Below are 24,000 nucleotides of genomic sequence, written 5' to 3'. Positions count from 1 at the left end.
TGCACTATACTGTTTTATTGTAGAGATCCCTTACAGTATCTTCTTGATTTTTTATATTCAATATTTCTATCATTGACCTTCTACTTTCCCCCTATGAAAGTATGTACTCTTAATATTTTGTTCATCAAATAACATTATTCAACCAAAATAATTCAATAACCTGCTTTAACCACTAGGCGGTGCACACAAGGTATACACAGCATACTAATAATAACTTTGTATTATTAGTGTAGGACACCTATGTATGTATAACTTCTCAAGATGTGTAGTTTTATAATAACATGTTTTTATGGACCACACAGCTTCCGGTCTTCTCAGACCCGACCGTATCTATTTGCGTCTCATATGCACGCAAAACTCGGACTCAGAACTCAATGGGAATAGTTGGCGTATAATAGGCACGCAAAATCGGACTTTAGCGTATCTATTGCACGCATTTTCCAATGTGTAAAGCCGTGTACGCAGACTGAAGAGAGTGGGTTGGTCTATCTATCTATCCATCTGTCCGTCTGTCCGTCTGTCCGTCTGTCCATCTGCCCGCCTGCCCGCCCGCTAGGGCTGTGCAATTGAATCGATACTGCGATGCATATCGATATTTTGTTTTCCCGAGAAAGTATCGATATTTCAGCCGCGGGTATCGATACATTAAGTATCATTCAAATCCCCCGTGTTCCGCCTGGCACTCTGCTCGCTGCCCATTCCCCCCCGTTCGCTTTGCATGAAGAGCGATTACGTCAGCCAGCCGAGCCGCTAGTGTCGCTGTAGAGCATTTCTAGATACACAGACGCCGGTATCTTCTTCTCGCAGTGAGTGCGAAGCGGTTCAGGAGAATGGCGGCAAACATTAACCACACTGGAGAGGGTCTTCTCTACCGCCGGAGATATTGGCCCAATCCCAAACCACTCCCTCGACGGAGTGAACTCCGTCTGTAGCCACACTCGCAGCTCAACGAGGCTCCCTCCTGTCAGATGGAGGGAGTAAATACAGCAGCAAGCTTTGGGACGGCCTCCCCTCTCTCCGGCAGAAACAGGAAATGCCGTAACTGTATGTAACAACGGTTCCAAATCAGCATCTCTTAGACAAAAAGTTTAAATTAATTACTCAAATAAAACTCCTAACATCTTTCATTGTGTTTCAAAGCTCTTTTAGTTTTAAACCTGATGTTTATAAGCTTCTTAGTTTTTGCAACGGTCTGTAAATATACACAACTTTATAATAAAATGCACACATTTACCTTTTTCTAGACTAAACACAGGTATGATCCTAACTTAAAAACATATGAAGTTATCATGAGGTTGTTAACATCGCATCCTGACGGACACACACAGCGTGACTCCGGTCAGGTAGAGACCGGTCTCAAGTCAGCACCCCTGCAGACTCGCTGTTTGAGGGCTTGATAGCCCACTCCCCTTCCACACCGCTCCACACTCGTTGCTTTGGAACAGCCCTCAATATGGCGGACCCTCCGCGTGAATGCGCAAACGGAGGGGTAGGGTGTCGGGGGCGGTTTGGGAATGGGCCATCGTCACTGCTCAGAGAAGTGCACTTCTCCCAGACCATGTTGATCAGATTATATTCCTGAACAAAAATCTGAAGAGAATGTAGATGCAGTTATGTAGAGAGGAGCCTTTCTGTTTAGTGTTTTTGGCTTAAATGTTACTCCTTTAAACTTGAATTATTGGCAGGTACATTTTACATTAAATGTTGTTCTTAGGGATTTGAATTATTGGCTACCTCATATTCTGTGTTAAACTAAAAATGCTGTAAAATAATCTGTTCAGAACAGGCCACCTGCTGCACCTTTTAATTCTCAATTGTCCATTCTGATACTGCACTTTATGTACTTACGTTTGAAGTATTATTTGAATTATTTGAAGTATTAAAGTAACGTGTTATGGCAGGAAAGTTCAATCTGGTATATTCATTTTAATGTCACCTTAATGTGTGTTAAACTTGTGATTTCTGCATTGAGTGACTTTTGCCTAGCAGATACCAAGAAGAGGCCCCTAAGGTCTCTCTGTTAATTATCAATAGTCCTTGCAATCAACAGGGGAATTCCCGGATACATTTTCCGATATAAGGCAGTTAAAGTCTTGTAGAATTAATGTTTATCTCCTACACATCTTGCAGGCCTTGAGACTTGGGTCACTCAGCAGTAAACAAGATAAACGTCCTTTTGAGCTTATCAATAAAATGTAGTCATTCCTAGTAAGCTGACTTTGGGGTGAAGGGAAGTTCAGGGAAGCCATTAAGCCACGAAAACAATTAACTTATGTTGGTTGACTGATTCGGGGACTGTCATGGGACGATGGCGTTTGGATATTTACAAATATGGCTTTCATAGAGAAAAACAGGTGACTGTTGTGTGATAAGATACATGATACGATGTTTGTGTGTGTTGAAGATGTTTAGGGGGAATGAGTATGTGTCCTGTCAAAGAGTCCTCTGTCATGACTCCAAATCATTGATTGGGGAATCTGCCTGAGGGCAGAGGGACAGAAAACACACACACACACGCGCACAGAAGCAACATGGAATCAACAAACTGACTTACTACCTGGGGTCCCGCCCAGAAGGGAAACCAACCAATGAAACACTACCAACTCACTGGCTAGCTCGCTCAGAAGTGAACTCTGTGTATAAATGTTGTGATCATTTTGAAGATCGGCGCTCTTGTTTTTGACTTGCCATTCCTGAGACGTGTCTCACACGGTGGTAGAAGCTGAGCCCGGAGTACTCTGCAGAGTGCTTCGTGATTAGGTGAAGTATTTGTATGTTTCCACCATTAAAGCAGATTATTGTTTAACCCTTATCCTGGCTGCTTTTAATTTTTCCTTCTTTTGAGAACCCGCTCATATAGGAACGGCGCGGAGCAGAGATTCTGCCCCAACACGTTTCAAAGGCTTGTAAGCTACAGTTGGCACTGTTTCAATAAATGAAACAAATTTTCTCACCACATCTTTTGAGTCATTTTGTCCAGCATTTGCAAGCTGTAGACTCTCTGTCTAGTCAGAGCCATATATTGTATAATTTATGCTTTCAGTTTTCAGTTGAATTAATTCAATCCAAGTCAATGGAACACTCACAAGATGTCACCAAAATCACACTGTCCCTTTAAAATCTTTCAGAAAATGATGTAAGTGTATCGAATTATGTCGAATCGTATCGAATCGTATTGTTGGCTGAATATCGTGATATATATCGTATCGTGAGTTGAATATTGTGTATCGTATCGTATCGTGAGATTAGTGTATCGCTACAGCCCTACCGCCCGCCTGCCTGCCTGACTGCCTGTCTGCCTACATACCTACTATAGTTGTTTTGTTTGTAAAGGTTTTGTCGTTGTATTGCTCTTTACCGGCACCTGCAGAGTACAGGACTTTACATTGTAAATATAATATCAATCCGATAATATTTGTTTCTATATCATTTGCAAGTGTTTAACTAAAACAAATGTGGGATACTGATTTCATAAAAAGAAAGACATTCATGATTGTCATATTTTATTATGTACGATACAGGACTGGACCGTAGTCAAGTAAACTTGCTTTACTTATTAGTATTTCCATGTTATGGATTAAGAGGGAATCATTCTTGCTTTTTACTCCACTTCATTGATGCAACAACTTTATTTAATGTTATGATTAGATGGTTTTGCTTGTATCATCCTTTGCAAATACAGTCACAATGCTGGAAACAGGGCTGCTTCTCTGAGAAACGTAGATAATGCATTGGTTTATGTTAAACTAGCCAACAGTATAAAAAGCACTAAAAAAGATTTGTCAATATTAACCATAAACATCTACATTAGTGAAATGACACATACACATTAATGCAGCTTTATAATCAAAACACATACAGAGATCCTTTAAAAGCATAATGAGTACTTCAAATGTAAGTCAATTTTGCTCATACTTACATACCTTTACTTAAGTAAGACTATAAAGGCAATACTTTGTCTGCTACTAGTCCATGGATCCATTGCTCTTAATTTCCAGTTGTAAAGAGAACCAACCATAATGTGTTCAAGTAGATGTCCTTTCCAAATGAATCTGATGGTAACATTGGGTCAATATTATCATTAAGGTGTTCCATCGGTTGATCACTCAGAGGACTCCAGGTGACAGGAGCAACTATTCCTGAGTGTTCCTCATGCAGATGACCACTGGCCTCCCAGTCAATGTAGGGAATCTGTAATCTCTGTCATAAAAAACAAAACAGTTTTTAAAAAATATGTATACTTTTCTTTCGCTGTTATGTACCGTTATAATTGTATACAAAAGAAGAATAAAGAAGTATCACTACACTATACATTTATTCCTCCATGCACATATCTTTATTACCTCAACATCATCAGGATCATGAATGGGATTATGCAGTTCTCCCATTGCCCACATCTGATTTGGAGTCATGTTCTGCTCAGTCCTTAAAGGATGGTTGTCCCAGCCATTACGGAAATCTTTCAGGCTGTGTTGAAGACGTGGAAGGAACACATAGTGGCAACAGAATAAATGGGTACTGTTGCTGGGATCCAAATGCCCTTCATCCTCCAGTGAGTGCAGGACAATGTAGAAGATGCTGGTGACTGCCATCCAGACATCTCTCCACAACCATTCAATGTTATTGTAATAAAAAATTCAATAATGGGGTTTAGGTTTCAACATTTGCTGAAAATGTTGAAACCTAAACCCCATTATTTAATTTTTAGCACAGCATGTGGAAAAAAATATAAAAATATTTCAATGTATACAAAAATCAAAAGACATTCCCTACCGTTGATTGTGCACACTTTTGCCTGAAATGAAGCTGTTAGGCCCACCTAAAGTCAACATGATCTCCGCCACCCCAACATTCTCCACACCATGGTCTGCTCTCACTCTAAAGAAAAGTAATCTTCATGAAATGTACAAGTTAGCATTTTTTTCTCCCAAAAATCAAAAGCTTTTATTGTCATTGCACAGAATACAACGAGATTTATAGTCACTGCACCAGCCAGTGCTTTAAAAACAGACATATTAAAACCCAAATTAAAAGGTCTGATAGTTTCGACCAGCTTTTTAGAATGCTTTCATTTAGAAGCATTCTAAAAGCAGGTATTACAAAAACCACCCATTTCATTTTGTTAGAGGAAAGATAGATTAATATTGCTGACTAATCAAGATAACAGGTTAGGTGAATATTTGACAGCACAACATACAGTTCCCCATAACCTCAACCAGTAACCTGTTCTGTGTGATTACGGCATTTGGTTCACCATCTGTCACTTTAAATGTAGGGTTCTGCCACCAGGTGGTGCTACTGTTACCTCACCTCCACTTTAGACAGATATTTGTACCTGAGTGGGTATCCAAACTGTTGGACAGACTCTCTGAAGAATGCAGTGTAGTAGAAGAACAGTTGTCATTTGATGCACCAAGCAGGGGCGGACTGGCCATTGGGAATACCGGGAGTTTTCCCGGTGGGCCGGTGCTGTGCGTGGGCCGGAGGGCCAAAAAATAAATAAATAAATAAATTAACAAAACAATTTTTTAAAATCCTACCGGCCCACATTTGTTAGTGTTCCGGCCACTCCCTTTTTCTTTTTTTTTTGCTTACCTAAATCCTACCGGCTAGTACAGGTAGTAGCTAGTACAAATGTAACAGGGGGTGTGGGCAGGTGGTGGACCTCACCACCTGACCTCACCCCCTGTTACATTTGTAAGTGTTCCGGCCACTCCCTGGAGGGGTGTAGCCCACACCCCACTGAGCTGGGCTGGGCTGGGCTGGGCTGGGCTGTTTCGATAGGCTACCTATGTTCTATCTATCAGATGGTTTCACTTTTCACACATCAGTGAACGATCAGGAGTGAGTGACTGACGGCCCGTCTACACTACAGGCATCGAAAAATGCTTTCAACGCTTCGCCCATTCACTTGAATGGGGTGACGTAGAAGATTTTTAATCTTCGCCGAACTGCATTGTGGGGAGCATGGCATGGCTTTGCAAGCATCACGAGCATCTATCGGCATCAAAAGTTGAACAATGTTCAACTTTTGAGTTGAACAATGTTCAACTTTTGAGGCTCGAAGCTTGGCCTCAGCCAATCAAATCCCGTTTATGCAATTCCCGCCAGTACAAGCGCTAGCCAATCAAACCGCGTGTATGCTGATACCGCAGGTCTTGACTATTTTCCATATGTGATAAAATGGAGGATAAATTAATCATTGCCGTGGCAAGTGTCCCAGTCCTTTACGACTGCTCTCTGTTCACCTACCGGGACCTAAACCGGAGGAACCAGGCATGGAGGGAGGTGGCAGAGACAGTTGGTGAAAATGGTAGGTTTTCACCTGTTTGGGGAGTTTATATCCAGTTTACTTCGTTTTAACATTGAATGGACAGGCTTTGTATGCCGGGGGCGGGCGGGAGATTCCTGGGAGATTCCTGATTGGTTGTTGGTCGCCTTGGGCGCGTGAAATCGCCAAGCTTCAGACACGCCCAGCTTCAAGATTTTTTGATGCCTGTAGTGTAGACGGGCCGTGAGAGACCTAGCTGGCAGTTGCTGGATAAACAAGCTCCGTTGGCAGGGAAACGGGGTTCAGGGGGAGTGGCCCCAGATATCAAAATACATTAATTCAACATTGGATTTTGGTTAAATTAGTTATTTTTGGTTGAGGTTGAAAACTCAATGTTGATTCGATCTGTTATTACAGATACCATTTCAACGTTTGAAAAAATGTTGTTGAATCAATGAAATATTGATGCCGGTTTTTCAACGTTGAAATTCCCTACATTGAATTTACATTGTTCCAACGTGAGACCAACTCTCCCCTCCCCCTCCCCCTCCCCTATACAGCCTGTATTTAAAACACAGCATAACAGGATTTTTGAGTTAACCGTTAATACGTTGCAGTCACATTTTCCACCATGGAAACCCAGACGACTGCGCGCATGCGCATTGCTTTCGTCTACGGGGTTTCCTCAGGGTCTAAGCAGGGTCCCGTCACTGTCTATGAGCGGGCGAGCGGCGCTGAGCGAATTTGTCGGACATTTTTTGGACAGAAACATCGACATGTGGCCGAATTTGGATGTGAAGTTGGGGATTCTTGGGACATTTGTCTGCCTCGTTTGCATAATGAGGTAAGTGTGTATTTTATCTAACAAGGAATGTTAACAGTAAAGTGCACTGTACTATTTAAACCAAAAGATAGATACAATGAGTTCAACTACCCACCACAGTTAGCTTTGCTAGCTTAGCTACAGATGGCGTCGAATTTATCTTCAAGCACCTGAAGGCGTTTATAATACATTTTGATGGTGAGACGACCGGTGTTATAGTAAACCAAGCCAGACGTATAACGCTATAACTTTACACACAGCATTGATTGGGATATGACAACGTTGCCGCTGTGTTGACTTAGCCTTGACTTGTATTTTTACAGGCCAGCCTTGTCCGATGTTGGGTTGAATACGGTTTTCCCGTTGAAACATGGCGGCGACGTAAAAGCGCATGTAGACCATGGCGGAAATGTATGTGTTATACATTTTCGCTGTGAGCCGTGTTCGTACGTTTTATAAAGAACTTGTGTGTAGCCTATGTGTGACGATACATGGAATGGGGGGCATTGTTGTTAAGCGGTTAGTAACGTCTGTTTATTGGGGTAGCCGGCCGCCGGCGACTCTGACATTGTTGTGTTACAGGTCTTGTTGTTAGGGTTGAGGGTAAAAAACATCTCGAAATTGAGAGAAAAAATATATACTTTGCCGCCACACCCCGTTGCCAAGCAACACTTATTGTTTAGGTCACGCAGCTCCGTGATAACCTGAAGCTCAGCCGCTGTAAACGGACCGGTGAGCGGAGCAAAACACACGTTTCAAGTTAGACCAGACACACTTAGCTATTTTATCTACCTCTGGAACTAGCTAAACAAGTTATACATATATAGTTAAATCTTCACTGTCGGGTCACTCATTACTGGAGTAGCGAGCTGCATGAGATACTGACGGGCTGTCAGGAGAGGGAGAGAGAGGAAAAGAGAGCGCTCCGTTTATTATACCGGTGTCATTATCTAAAGTGAATGTTAATTTTGAATAACTTAGTATACTATTAGTGGTTTCTTTAAATGTATTCATTGTTTTTTTTTTTGTTTGTAGAAGAATACCATTTATTGATATGTTGTAAAATGAATCTGAACGTTTTGATCTGTTACGATGATAAACTGAAGCAATTTAAAAATTAACCCCATTAACTGAGTTTGAAATAGTTTTTTTGTTAAGTCCTAAGTATATAAGGAAAGGATGAAAACTAACAAATTAAAGGTTTAAAAAATGATATCTTTGACCCTCCAGAAAAACGCGGGCAAAAATCCTTGATTATGCGAGCTAAATTCCTTGATTATGCGGGCTAAAATCCTTGATTATGCGATTAAACATGCAGGGTTTTTATGTGATTTTATGCGGTGAAATTGCGGTGAAATTGCGGGAAGTTGCGGAAAGTTGCGAAATATGCTAAATATGCGGGAAAAAAGAATAACAATTTTTTAAAATATTGGGTTGTCTTATTTATTCTCTCTCACACACAACCTGCCACTAACGTTAAACCCCTTTACTATTCAATTAAACAAATTCAATGTTTATTTATTGTAAAAGCAATTGGGCTATTTTAATCTCACACACACACACCCACCCCCCCCCACACACACACACACACACACACATTCTCCGCCTCATTCTGTTTTCATTTACTCGTTCGTTATCTGACCAGCTTCAATCTTGTAGGCTACTCACTTCGTTTGTTGTAGCCCTCGAAAGGGTTTTGGAGGTTGATGCCTCGGTGAACGTGCGTTGTTTGGCTTTCTTGTCCGAATGTTTGAATGAATCAAAGTGGGTCGTCACCGTCGATTTTCTCTTATGCTCCAACACACAGTTGCACAGGGTGCAGAATAGTTTCCCCCCACTTTTTGCCCCGTCCTTAGTAGAAATGTTCATCGGTAAATGAGATGGATTCTACACGGACCACTATTGCGGTAAGCATGTTGTAACTTCCGGTTGTTGTTGTCATCTCCGGGTATCCCGTATGCCTGTTCTGTTGCTGATAGCTTGTTATCTTAACTTAATCGATCGTTTTAAAACTCTTGATCACGGCAACTGCCTGACGTTGTAATCACACGTTACTACAGCTTAAGCACTCACAAACTCTCCTTCTCTTAGCGACTGTAACTCCACAGTTGCCTACACTCTTTTCGGGTTTGCTAACGGTAGCTACTTTAGCTTGATAGCTAGCCATGGCTCTTTCCCCACCCTCGGGTGCTATTTCCTGCTCTAACTGTCTCATGTTTGGTTACTCCCCTACCTCCTTTACTGGTACCGATACATGTGTTAAATGTAGTATAGTTGTTAGGTTGGAGGCGGGAATCATAGCCATAGAAGCCCGGCTCCGCATCTTAGAAAATAACTCAGCTACAGTAAAGCCCATGTTAGCCGGTGCGGACCGGCAAAAGGTAGCTCCTCTTAGCCGTCCCCGGCAACTCCCGAGCAGCAGGGAGAATGGGTGACTGTTCAGAAGGGGCATAACGCGAAACCCGCAGGTCCCCACCAACCCGTTCACGTATCTAACAGATATTCCCCACTCAGCGAGACACCCGCTGAGAAGCCAACTCTGGTTATTGGTAGCTCTATTATGAGACACGTGAATTTAGAGACCGAAGCGTCCACAGTCACATGCATTCCGGGGGCCAGAGCGGGCGACGTTGAGGCGCATCTTAGACTGCTGGCTAAAAATAAACGTAAATACAGTAGGATTGTTATTCACGTCGGTGGTAATGATGTTCGTTTACGCCAATCAGAATGCACCAAACTTAATGTGGCGTCGGTGTGTAGTTATGCTAAAACAATGTCGGACACCGTAATCTTCTCTGGTCCCCTCCCCAATCTGATCAATGATGACATGTATAGCCGCATGTCATCATTTCAGCGCTGGTTGTCTTGGTGGTGCCCAGCAAACAATGTGGGCTTCGTGAATAATTGGACAGCCTTCTGGGGAAAACCTGGTCTGATTAAGAGAGACGGCATTCATCCTACTTTGGAAGGTGCAAATCTCATTTCGGCAAACATTTCAGGGCTCTGTGGACTTAATCCATGACAAACTGGAGTTGAGACCAGGAGGCAGAGTCGCAGTTTTACACGCTTCTCTGCGCTCTCTCCTAGGCAGTCATCCATAGGAATCCCGAACCCAATAAAATACCCAATATTAACGGTGTGTGTGTCTGCCCAAGGACAATTTAAGGTAAAACCTAATAGAGGTGTCATACATAATAACCTAATAAAAGTAAATGTAACAACTACTACAGTGCAACAAAACAGGAAGATTAAATGTGGTCTCTTAAACATAAGATCTCTAGCATCTAAAGCAATACTGGTAAATGATTTAATATCAGATTATAATATTGATATATGCTGTCTCACTGAAACTTGGTTGAGACATGAAGAATATGTCAGCATAAATGAGGCCACTCCACCCAGCCATATCAATACTCATATTGCCCGAGGCACGGGCCGAGGAGGTGGAGTTGCAGCAATCTTTGACTCAAGTTTACTTATCAATACTAAACAAAAATTAAATTATACCTCCTTTGAAAGCCTCATTTTCAGTCTTACGCATCCGACCTGGAAAACTTTGCAGCCAATCTTATTTGTTACAGTGTACCGTGCACCAGGTCCTTATTCAGAATTCTTATCAGAATTCTCTGAGTTTTTATCAGCTTTGGTACTTAAAACAGATAAAGAAATTATCGTAGGTGACTTTAATATTCATGTTGACGATGATAAAAATAGCCTTACTGTTGCATTTAACTCTATATTAGATTCTGTTGGTTTCTGTCAGAGTGTAAATAAACCAACCCACTGCTATAATCACACTCTTGACCTTGTTCTGACTTATGGTATTGAAATTGAGCAACTATTAGTCGAACCGCATAATCCTGCTTTATCCGACCATTTCTTAGTAACTTTTGAAGTACTGTTACTAGACTACAAAGCATTAGCCAAAAGCTCCTGCAGCAGAAACCTATCTGTTAGTGCTATAGCCAAATTTAAGGAAGAGATTCCACCAATACTTAACTCGATAGCATGTCTGCATGTAGGGGAGGAAACTTATACAAAATGTACACCACCCCAAATTGATCATGTTGTTGATAGTGCTACAGATGCGCTGCGAATAAAATTAGACTCTGTTGCTCCTTTGAAAAAGAAGAAAATAAAACAACATAGATTAGCTCCATGGCATAATGCCGAAACCCGCAAAATAAAGCAAAAGTCGAGACAACTTGAAAGGATATGGCGTTCCACTAAACTTGAAGAATCTCGTTTAATTTGGCATATTACTCTCAATGAATATAAGAAAGCACTGCGTAAAGCGAGAGCAGCATACTACTCTTCATTAATAGATGAGAATAAGAATAATGCAAGATTTCTTTTCAGCACTGTAGCCAGGCTGACAGAGAGCCACAGCTCGACTGAGCCTTCTATTCCCATAGCACTCAGTAGTAATGATTTTATGTGCTTTTTTAACGATAAAATTGTTACTCTTAGAAACAAAATCAATGACCTCTTGCCTTTGACCAGTATAGTGTTATCAACAGCTCCCGGAAACGTAAGTTCTAATAATATTACACTAGATAGTAAACTAGAATGCTTTTCAGCCATAAACCTTGAACAATTAAATTCAATGATTCTCTCTTCTAAACCATCAACGTGTATCTTAGACCCGATTCCAACTAAGCTGTTAAAAGAAGTTTTTCCATTAATTAGCACTTCTTTATTAAATATTATGAATATGTCTTTATTATCAGGCTATGTTCCAAAATCATTCAAAGTAGCAGTGATAAAACCGCTTCTTAAAAAGCACAACCTCGATCCAGAGGTTTTAGCCAACTATAGACCTATTTCTAATCTTCCGTTCCTCTCAAAAATTCTTGAGAAAGCAGTCGCAAAACAGCTGTGTGATTACTTAAGAAACTATGATTTATTTGAAGATTTTCAGTCTGGCTTTAGAACACAACATAGCACAGAGACAGCTCTGGTTAAAGTCACAAATGACATTCTAATAGCCTCTGACAAGGGACTTGTCTCTATTCTTGTCTTGCTCGATCTTAGTGCTGCATTTGATACTATCGACCATGATATCCTATTGCAAAGACTAGAGCACTTAGTTGGCATACAGGGAACTGCTTTAGGCTGGTTTAGGTCTTATCTATCTGAACGCTCTCAGTTTGTACGTGTCAACGATGAATCTTCCATGCAAACCAAAGTTAGCCATGGAGTGCCACAGGGCTCAGTGCTTGGACCTATTTTGTTCACCCTATATATGCTTCCGTTAGGCAATATTATAAGGAATCATTCTGTAAACTTTCATTGTTATGCGGATGATACTCAACTATATTTATCAATCAAGCCTGATGAAATTAATCATCTAAATAAAATTCAAGACTGCCTCAAGGACTTAAAAACGTGGATGACCTTAAATTTTTTGATGTTAAACACGACCAAAACTGAAGTTATTGTACTTGGCCCGAAGAATCTACGAAACAAATTATCTAAAGATATATTAACTATGGATGGCATTAATTTGGCCTCCAGTGAGACTGTAAGGAATCTTGGTGTTATATTTGATCAGGATTTATCCTTTAACACCCACATAAAATCCATTTCAAGGACCGCCTACTTCCATCTACGTAACATTGCAAAAATCAGGCATATCTTGCCTCAAAACGATGCAGAGAAACTAGTCCATGCATTTGTTACTTCAAGGCTGGATTATTGTAACTCCTTATTATCAGGGTGTACCAAGAAGTCAGTCAAGTCGCTTCAGCTGATTCAAAATGCTGCAGCTCGTGTACTAACCAGAGTTAGGAAAAGGACCACATTACTCCTGTTCTGGCTGCCTTACACTGGCTCCCTATAGAACACAGGATAGAATTTAAAATTATTCTTCTCGCCTACAAAGCCCTTAATGGGCAGGCGCCATCTTACCTTAAAGAACTCATTATACCCTATTGTCCTACTAGGGCATTGCGTTCCAAGAATGCAGGGTTGTTGGTTGTTCCTAGAGTCTCTAAAAGTACAATGGGAGCCAGAGCCTTTTCTTATCAAGCTCCACTTTTGTGGAATCAGCTTCCAGTTTGTGTTCGGACGGCAGACACCCTATCCGTTTTTAAGAGTGCGCTTAAGACCTTCCTTTTTGATAAAGCTTATAGTTAGGGCTGATTAGATTCAGCCCCTAGTTTTGCTGATATAGGCTTAGTTTGTCGGGGGACATCTTACTTCTTCCTTCTCTCTGTCTATACCTGTGTACTCTCATGTTCCGATTAACCCAGCTTCCCCAAATGTCTTTCTTTTTGGTGTCTATATACGCCGGGATCCGGAGTCATGGATGATCCTGCGGTCCTGTGTCATGGATTGCGAGTCCTGGATCTTGAGTCGTGGCTGCGGTCCTGGATCATAAGTCCTGGATGGATATCCTCGTGGATTCATCTTCTTATTATACACACATGCATTTCAAAACATTTGGACTACCTATGTTGCAAATGTATTATCTTTTCAATTTACACACGGCATCTATTGCACGTCTGTCCGTCCTGGGAGAGGGATCCCTCCTCTGTTGCTCTCCCTGAGGTTTCTCCCATTTTTCCCTTTAAACTGTGGGGTTTTCTCTGGAAGTTTTTCCTTGTACGATGTGAGGGTCTAAGGACAGAGGGTGTCGTATTGTCATACTGATATTCTGTACAAACTGTGAAGTCCACTGAGACAAATGTAACATTTGTGATATTGGGCTATATAAATAAACATAAAACATTGATTGATTCGATTTTTTCATCATTCTCTATCGTGTGAGCTCCACACGTTCACTCTATACAGTGTTGTTTACATTATGTGATGCGCGAGCTGATGACGTCACGTCAAGACGAGTTAACTTTTTTTTCCCTCAACTTTGTGTGGAAAAATGTGGGGATTATGCGGCCTTTTGATAAATATGCGGCCTTTTAAAAATCTGCGCCATTTTGCTGATTATGCTGTAAATTCTGCGATCGCAGAATCGCGTTTTTCTGGAGGGTCTAACTCTGCGAGTGCTGACTGAACTGAATGTCCTATATGTTTCTCTTGTGTTTCAGGGGTGGATCATATGCAGTGCAGATTTGCAAGCTCCAATCAAGAGACTCTTCTAAGACATTATCGCCTTTGTCACGGAAAAGGTGCAAACTGGCCCTGTATTCACACTGACTGTGTATGTCAGTCAATTGCAAACTATACTATGCCCTACCACTCCACTACAGGCCCCTCCAACACACTACGCCCCACTTTCCAATCAGTCCCCAACATTTTAATACCAGTTTTTTTTTTCAATTAAAAACATCCAAACTATCCCCTTAAGATGGTGCAGACTTTGAACAAGACAGCTACCCAGGAATTTGCTGCACAAAAAAAAAATGACATTGTGGTTACAATCAAATTACATTGTTTTGTTATTGTGTTTTTCAGATATCTGAAGAATTTAATCGGATCACCAGCAAAGACCTCCTGGGGAACTTTGGTGCAGCCTTTGACAAACATGTGCCTTGCCTGCTGTAAAGGCGCATTTACACTGCAGGCCTCGCTCGGCCTCGCTCGGTTTGGTTAGGCCTTATTAGGCCCGGCTCACTTTAATGCTGCGCTCACATTACAGTTTAGGAACTGGGGTAGTATCTATAGTAACGCAGTGTAGGCGGAGCCGTGACGTCATCTTCAATGAGCGCCCCACAAAAACAACACAGCCGTTAGCTCTTAGCACTCAGAGCTCACAGCTCTTCATATCTGTTCAGAAACTAGACAAAAGTTAAACAAGTACAAACCACAGACTGCCTGTGTCATGGCGAATACAGTCGCTGGTTTATTTATGTCTGGATAGGCCGTTGTTGTTAGTGTGGACGGTCGGAGCATATATAACGTTAGCTTAGCCAAGCTCCATTTAGAAAACACAAATTTTAAAAGGTTTTTCGCCTGCCGTCTGTCTGCAGACTTGTCAAAGCATTAATTCATGGTTTTTACTAACCGGTATCAGTATGTTGTTACTTCGGCATAATTTTGAAACGTGTATTACAATTAAATCACGGTCAAATATGTCCATCTTGTTGTAATTGTAGCCCCCTTGACAACGATTCTCTCTCTAGTTTAGCAAACTCAGCCCGACTCAGCCCTGTTTGTTGGCCTCGATAGAACCACGATTTAGTCGGGCCAGAAAAAAGGTGAAAAAGTAGCCCCGGGCCGGAACTAGGCCAAGTGTAAGCACAACCAAAAACAGGCCCCGCACGGCTCGGCACGCTTAAAGCGAGCTCCACGCTGTAGTGTGAATGCGCCATAACTGTACCGGGCTAGGAAGGGAGCTTTTGGACAGAAGATGGAAGACCTCTTGGAAAAACTTGATGAAAAAGTGAGTGAAGTGCCTCAATCTAAGAGCATGCAAAAGTTGAGGGGAAAACGGCCGGAGCCAGGTTCACCAAAGCCCTTTCCCCCCGTTTGAAAATATGAAATTTGCTCCTTCGCCTAACATTTGCAGGAGCAAAAACGCTTTGATGGAAAGGCTTCAGTAAAAATGGATGTTAAAAGTCATTGGTTGGTGTTCTTAGTTGGTGCAATTTGAGAAATATAACAGTATTTTTTATTAGTAAAAGTAGAAATTAAAATTGTCCGCAGGATTGAAGTTTTTCTTTTCTTTTCTTTTGCCAGTCTTTTACTGAAGCATGCTACTGGGATCTGACCTGTTCTTTATCCTCCTCATTACTATACAGAACGTCAGATTTTGTATAAATTCACTACGGCACTAAACTAATTGATATGTTTGTGTGTTTCCACTGGGTACTCCTTAGACATCCGACATTGTGTCTCACCGAAAGACACCAGCACTGAGAGGCCTGCCGAGATGACACAACCAAGTTTCTTCTGGAGTGTTTGGTAAGTAATACTAACTGTAGGAAATAAACAATACAAGTAAAATTGCTTAATGTAGCTTAAACATTTCATGACCTCATAGCTTATGCTACTCATTTTATGCATAATACACTTTGTGTAACATTTAAGATTATTTTGAGCCCAGAGATGTTTTCACCTCATGAACCCGAGCGCGATGAGTTCACCCACAATTAAAAATAAATATCAGCGCTGTTTCAGCAACAGCCAACCCGATACAGCTGGCCATTGTTGTCTGGTGTTCTTTGTCAGAAAATACTTCTTTATAGAACTTGGCACAACAAGGTTGGTGGGTGATAGCCGTCGTGCTGTTGAGTTGCAATTATAACTTCCACAAGCTGAATGTTAAGACTTAGTAGCTTGGTGCTAACGTTAGAATCAGTGGATATGTATTATATGTAGTCGTTTAGTTTTCCATAGCATTCATTCATGCATATTTTACTTTTCCTCGGGACACTGACCATGAAGAACGATTGCTCAGAGGTGTGTCTGTGGCCATCCTCACCGTCATTGAAGATGATGATGCCGCCATATCGCCAAATGTGTAAGACGTGGCTGTTGTGTGGGAAGGGACAATTGTACTGCATGACCTACCAGACCTCTCTACTGACTTTGCATACCTCTTCGGCCTACTTTATGCAATGAACATGGATTATCCAAAGGAGAGGAGGTATACCTTTGAAGCCATTCAGACTATCTTTTACGAGCTTGGCTCTCGATGCTCGGAGCGCATTAGGTCTCGGAAAACAAAGCTTTTGCTGTGAATGTTAATGGGAAGCCAGACATGACTTTAATCTATGTTTCGCCTGTTCTAGTGCATTGTGGTTAGTGCTCATGTAAAACCTCACAGCATTCATTTCCTTTTAAGCATATAAGTTCTCTTCTGAAATAGAGAATCAAAGAATGTGTGGATGTGTAAGTTGCCAGTTCAAAAGAGGGGCATATCCAGTATTTCTACTGTTCAAGTTCATTGTTAGTGATCAGGTAAAACTTCAATGTATGTACATGCTTGCACATGCAGTCATTTTAAGCATGAAGTCCCATTTGCCTGTAAGATTGAAATGTGTGGAATTGTGAGTTGCCAGTTGACAAGAGGCACTGGATTGTAATTGTTATATTTGTTTATTCTTAAATTATTTGATTGTGATGTGCTGAAGAGGCTGAGGCCTGATATATCACAATGATGTCAGGTGTGTGAATCCTATTTTGACCTGATGGATAAAGCAGAAACGATCCTCAGAATCTGTGTTCAAAGGCCATCATCATTTTCTGTTCAGGCTGTGTGTGTGTGTGTGTGTGTGTGTGTGTGTGTGTGTGTGTGTGTGTGTGTGTGTGTGTGTGTGTGTGTGTGTGTGTGTGTGTGTGTGTGTGTGTGTGTGTGTGTGTGTGTGTGTGTGTGTGTGTGTGTGTGTGTGTGTGTGTGTGTGTGTGTGTGTGTGTGTGTGTGTGTGTGTGTGTGTGTAAATCCGTTATGTCACTTTACTCAGGAAGTAAACAATTGAAAAAGAGAAATGTCCAACGAGGCGTTCTGGGGTAGTATAGACAGGTATTTTCTGTGTTAGAGTTTTACTCGCTACAGGGTGTACTTTGAGGGTTTGTGACTCTGTTTATATGCAGAAAAAGCTACATAACACACAAGGGGATGGATAATAACCAGAAAAACATGTCATGGGACCTTAACGGCCCGTCCACACACAGGCATGAAAAAAATCTTGATGCTGGGCGTGTCTGAAGCTTGGCGATTTTTTGCGAGCAACGCGACCAACAACCAATCACATGAATCTCCCGCCCGCGACATACAAAGCAATAGCAATGTTAAAACGAAGTAAACTGGATATAAACTCCCCAAACAAGCGAAAACCTACCAGTTTCACCCACTGTCTCTGCCACCTCCCTCCATGCCTGGTTCCTCCGGTTTGTATCCCGGTAAATAGTTCTGGTCGTAAAGAACCGGGTGATTTGCTACCGTAATTTCTCGTTTGGAATAAGAGAAAATGAACTGCGTTCTGGCTCTCCCAGCTTGCACGCGGTTTGATTGGCTAGCGCTTGTACTGGCGGGATTTGCATAAACGGGATTTGATTGGCTTGATTGCTCAACTTTTGATGCTCACGATGCTTTCGAAGCCATGCTCCGCTCCCCACAATGCAGTTCGGCGAAGATTAAAAACCTTCTACGTCACCCCATTCAAGTGAATGGGCGGAGCTTTGAAAGATTTTTTTTTCATGCCTGTGTGTGGACGGGCCGTAAGAGAGAATGTTTTGTGTGCTTGTGGACAAAAGATGTTACAAAATGTTAAAACAAAATTAAGAAATGTAAGCTTGTGGACAAAAGATGTTACAAGATGTTCATATCATTGAATCAGAATAAATAACTGAATAAATAATGGGCTCTTTTTTTGTTTGTTCATTTTAGTTTATTTTCAATGTTGATTGCAATCTTCAGCGTGACAATATCTCAATGTTGATTCAATGACTTTTTGCAATCTGATAATAACATTGTTTCAATGTATAATGCAACACATAATATAGTTGAATCAATGTTGATCCAATTCTACATTCTTTCAATGTTGATCATATCGTAATTGAATCAAGGTTGATTCATTGTTGGGATTGGTTGAAAATTCAATGTTGTTTCAATGCTGATCATAGCGAGCACATTCACTGTTGTTTCAATATCTGACTTCAATGTTGAACACAATCTTCAGCGTGACAATATCTCAATGTTGATTCAATGACTTGTTGCTCTCTGGGGCTGTACCCGTAGGATAGAAAAGGGGGAAGTGCCGTCTGACTCAGAGGTCGCGCGGCTGTGGAGAAGAACGTGTTGCCCACATTATGTTACTGAGTTTAGGCTAGTTAGCTAGCAGGTGTATTGTTTTGGGTGCAGTCACTTTTGCCTCCACTTGTTGAATAAATGTTGAAAGAAAAAGTAAATCTGTTTACAGTTCTGTTTCATATGGGTGTTGAGAGATGTATCCATAGATTTAGTCCCTAATTTTGCTCTCAAAGTGCACCAGATTGATGCATTTAACTTCAACATTTAAAAAAAGTCTTCCCGGGGAAGCATGCCCCCGAACCCCCCTAGAGAAGGTGTCTCACCCACATTGAGGATGCTTCTTACGCCCATGTGTTATTCCATGCATCAAGTCAGGCAAATTGGGTCCAAATGTTATTGCAACAATGATCTGTTAACATTAAAATCACTAAATATATGCTGTAACTATTTTGCTCTTGGCAACTCAAGGGCTCAGGTAATGTGATTACTATATGAATAATGGTCCAAAATAACATTAAATGCATGTTTTTTTTGTTAAGTAACATACTTTCGTCGCCGGCCGGCCGATACATGCCGCGCATTAAGTGGGCCTGTCTGTCAATTAATCCCCGGGCCACTTTTTCCTCCCAGTCCGCCCCTGGCTCCAAGGTACATGATCTATATCTGGGAGACACAATCAATTCATTTATTTATTTTTAAAGCTAAAAGGAATACTAATAGCGGTCAGGTTATTGAAGTCGGAGAGGTGTGGTGTAGTACATAATGTGTGGATTTTCTGTTAACTGGATAAAAACATTAGCATTTCTCATATGTATATAAGTGTGTGTGTGTGTGTGTGTGTGTGTGTGTGTGTGTGTGTGTGTGTGTGTGTGTGTGTGTGTGTGTGTGTGTGTGTGTGTGTGTGTGTGTGTGTGTGTGTGTCTGTCTGATGTGCAAAAACATTCTTGGTCAAAAAAAGCGGAGACATCAAGACCGGTATGACGAGAATGACACCGAGATTCACCTGGCAAAATAACATCCACTGCAAGGTGAAAAGAGCAGCCCATGCCAAAGCGAAGGCAGCCGTTCAAACGCAAGTTAGGAAACGGAATAACCAGTGGTGGACAAAGAAGGGTCTTGAGATCCAGCAGCTTGCCAACTCTGGTGATACAAGAGAATTCTTTGATGCCACAAGAGCGGTATATGGTCCCAGCTATCGCCGCCTAACCCCCCTTCGCTCTAAAGATGGGCTCTTGCTTCTGAAGGACAAGGATGAAATAGCAAACAGGTGGAAAGAGCACTATAAGGACCTCTTAAACAGGGACACCATTCCTGAGATGGAGGCTCTTGACCAACTCCCTCAACAGCCCATAGTTGAAAGCATGGGAGAACCACCCAGCCTGGGTGAGGTGCTGGATGCCATTAAGAATATGAAAAACAACAAGGCTGCTGGGCCCGTCGGCATCCCAGCAGAAGTCCTGAAGAAAGGCGGACCCGATCTTCTTAATTACATCCATGCCCTGCTTCTCAAAATATGGGAAGAAGAGGAAATCCCTGCTCAGCTTAGGGATGCCTTAATTGTCTCCATATTTAAGAAGGCAGACAGGGCAGACTGCGGAAATTACCGTGGCATTTCTCTCTTGTCCACCATAGGGAAAGCCCTAGCTCGGGTGTTGGCCAATAGACTCACCCCCCTGTCAGAAAGCATCCTTCCTGAGTCTCAGAGTGGATTTCGCCCAAACAGAGGCACTACAGACATGATTTTCACTACTCGCCAACTGCAAGAAAAATGCTGGGAACAAAATCAACCATTATACATGGCCTTCATAGACCTCACCAAAGCCTTCGGCTCAGTGAACCGTCAGGACCTCTGGCTGGTACTGGCAAAGATTGGCTGCCCAGAAAAATACGTCCGGGTACTGAGACTGCTGCATGGCAATATGTCAGCCACGATACTCAGTGGCAGTGGAGACGAAACTGAAACCTTCCGGGTCGAAACAGGAGTCAAACAGGGATGTGTCATCGCTCCAACGCTATTCTCCATCTTTGTTGCTGCTATCCTACATCTCACAAGCAAGCATCTGGCCCAGGGAGTCAACATCATGTACAGAACTGACGGCCAACTCCTCAACATCAACCGTTTCAGGGCTAAAGGTCAAACCACCAGCTTATCGATCATGGAGCTGCAGTATGCGGACGACAACGCCTTTGTAGCCCTCTCGGAAGAGGACCTACAGGGTATCCTATCAGCCTTTGCGAAAGCATACAAACAGCTTGGTCTAGCCATCAACATAAAAAAGACCCAAATCCTCCACCAACCACCACCAAACAGCAGTACGCCTGTCCTACCCCCAAACATCTCCATTGACAACATCAGACTGGAAAATGTGGACTACTTCCCATACCTTGCCAGCCTCCTATCATCAAAAGTTGTTATTGATGATGAAATACACCATCGCCTCAGCTGTGTCAGTGGGGCTTTCTCAAGGCTAAGGAAGAGAGTCTTTGAGAACCGTGACCTCCAAGCAAAGACCAACATCTTGGTCTATAAAGCTGTGGTGCTCCCCACTCTTCTGTATGGATCAGAGGCCTGGACCACCTACAGCAGGCACTTAAAGGCACTTGAGGCATACCATCAGAGATCCCTCTGAAAAACAAACCTAAAGAAGTGCCATATTGACCTAAAAGCTTGGGAAGACTTGGCAACAGACAGGGCGACCTGGAGAAACCTTGTCCGTGAGGGTGCTGCCCTATATAATGATGACCTCTGCCATGCTGCACAAGACAAGCGCAGACTCAGGAAGGAGAGAGCAACCACCAAACAGGTCCAACCCAAACCCTCCACCACTACATTCCCCTGTCCACACTGCACAAGAATAATCGGGTCCAGAATCGGCCTCTATGCCCACCTGAAGACCCACAAATACCAAGAAGGAGGACAGTCATACTCGACTACGAGTGACCGCCGATGATGATGGTGTATGTGTGCTGTGTGTCTATGGATTTTGTAACACACTTTTCTGGAGAAGCTATCAATGCCTCCAAACATGACAATGTTGTAACTGTAAAAAGAAAAAAACAATTGAAACATATGCATATGTTTAAATAAATCCCAATATTACTTACAAAAACGTATCCTGACCATAGCAATGGCAAATAAACACAAATTTGAATTTCGATAAATAATCTCTTCGAATTTACCGGATAAGTTTATGGTTGGTATCTATGTGCACCAGATATTTGGGACACGGTACAGAATATGTGCGTCTTACCACACAACCCAAACGTGTTAGTCTTGACAAAACACCAAGAGTGTTTACATGGTGCATTGATGCCCTGACCCGATCCCACTGTACTCTGTCCTTGTGTGAGAAGAGCCCCTTTCCCCAAGTGGTATCCAGAATTAGGCATTGTTGTCTTGATGGTTGACACCATTTAGTCAAGCTCATGGTTTGTATATGTGCTGTACAGTCTCCTAACAGAAAATGTTTACTTCATTCATCCGTCTGTACAGTGTTGCTCTTGACACACCTAACAAATTTGCAGTTACCGTTGCAGGAATGCCCATTTCAAGCAGATAAACTAGGTAGTGCTCAGACATTTCAAGTCTGGGGCGTCCGACTACATTCTCTTCTCACTCTGTTGGGTTAAAGCTGTGATTGGCTGTTGTTGGCTTTGCCTGTAGCTCCATAACAAGCAGCTCAGCTAACACATCTGTGATTTCCTGGGGAATTTCCATTTGTGATGTTATTGTGCTGATGAACACCATTTCCTGGGTGCATAAGAATTCCAACAAGTCAATGTCGAATGGCTTTTGTTGGAGAGCCTGTTGAAGTCGTGTGTAAAGCCTCTCCAAGACATGATGCCTTAGCAGTTCCTGCAGTGGAATGATGCATGTTTTAAGTTGCCCATGATGACAAGTTAGGACAAATTAGTTAAGTCATTCCTTACAAAACAACAAATCCAAAGGTAAACCGGCAAAAAACTCTGTGAAGACTACTTATTGTGTAGTACAATGTATAGTTCGAAGATATGTAATCTCATTTGTTGCAGTATACGTTTGCCAGAGGGAGGTTATTTGTTGATGCACGGTTGGGACCTGTGGGACATCAATAGTGGGTGCACCAGTCTAAAGTTCAAAGCATGTGTGCAGTTAGCGTATGTATTTGATCTGAAAGAGCATTTCAAGTAAAGTACTCAAGTTTAAGACAACGTGTGTCTTTTTTAAATGCATAACACTATACACATTGAAACCCCATTTTTTTTAATGTATATAATAATATTTATTTCAGGGTACTTTTGTATTTCCACGTTTATTAATTCCAGATGTATTACCTAAGGTAGGTAGGTAGGTAGGTAGTATATAGATAGATAGACAGATAGATAGATACTTAATTCATCCCTAATTGTGAAATGTGTGGAAACAAGTATAAACATAATAACATTAAATACAAATGAAAGCAATAGACAGGAATACAGTATATGCATACAGTAGAAAGGACACAATGAATATTATAACATTTAATGTAGCCTTACTATGAAGGCTAACCTAAATACGGTGCTTTTCTACAGATTACTTTATTACTGCACTGGTAAGGTAAAATTAGGCCGATTAATAAGATGTGAAGTGCTTTGTAACTTTGACCCGCTTGACTGAATACACAAAAAACAATGAAGAAAGAGTTATCTCTGGGCTGCTTCGCTGACTGCTGCTCCCCCCGGGACCGGAAAGTGGCGTATAGCCTGTACTTCAACATCTATGCATGTGCTCTATATATGCTTATTGAACACAAACTAACTGTATCCCTATAACATGATGATGATGGTGATAAAGAATGCATATAATGTTCCGCTGTTCATTATAATAAAAAAACAGAGCATTAAACAAACCATCATGCTTACTTTGAAATCATGCGGAAATGTCGTCATCAGCAGGCCATCAAGTGACACGAGTAGATTTTAGCCGAGACCGGCGGAAAATATGTCTCAAATTTCCGTGTGTAAAAAGACGATCCACAAGCAGAAATGTGAGATCCATGAGCAGAGATTTGAGATCCGCAAGCGCATTTTTGGTCGACAAATACAAAATGGATTCACAAATGCCTGATCGAAAGTTGTAAATGTTAAAGAGATATTCACAGATCTTTTTTTTATTTGTGAAAATATTTAGCGTATTTGCAGATCCGCTTTACATTTGCAAATGTATTTGTGAGTTTGCAAATCTTTTAAATGCATGAAGAGAGAGAGAAGGACCGGTGCCAGCAGCAGGGA

At 41.7% G+C, this 24,000-nt stretch overlaps 2 long non-coding RNA genes across 2 annotated transcripts; one reads left to right on the top strand and one right to left on the bottom strand.

Annotated features, from left to right (window-relative positions):
• Positions 1-1,195: 1,195 nt before the first annotated feature.
• On the bottom strand, positions 1,196-4,510 carry LOC307024886. Its single transcript, XR_013804018.1, has 2 exons — positions 4,344-4,510; positions 1,196-4,200 (listed from the first exon to the last, which is right to left on the bottom strand). It is a non-coding gene; the product is annotated as an uncharacterized lncRNA (long non-coding RNA).
• Positions 4,511-12,938: 8,428 nt separating this feature from the next.
• Positions 12,939-19,452, top strand: LOC307024885. The gene is made up of 3 exons (XR_013804017.1): positions 12,939-14,224; positions 14,511-15,438; positions 15,875-19,452. It is a non-coding gene; the product is annotated as an uncharacterized lncRNA (long non-coding RNA).
• Positions 19,453-24,000: the final 4,548 nt, after the last annotated feature.

The sequence above is a fragment of the Notothenia rossii genome (assembly GCF_949606895.1).
Source record: "Notothenia rossii genome assembly, chromosome: 11".
Lineage (NCBI taxonomy): Eukaryota > Metazoa > Chordata > Actinopteri > Perciformes > Nototheniidae > Notothenia > Notothenia rossii.
Note: the sequence above shows the minus strand (reverse complement) of the source record. Positions and strands in the feature narration are given on the sequence as shown.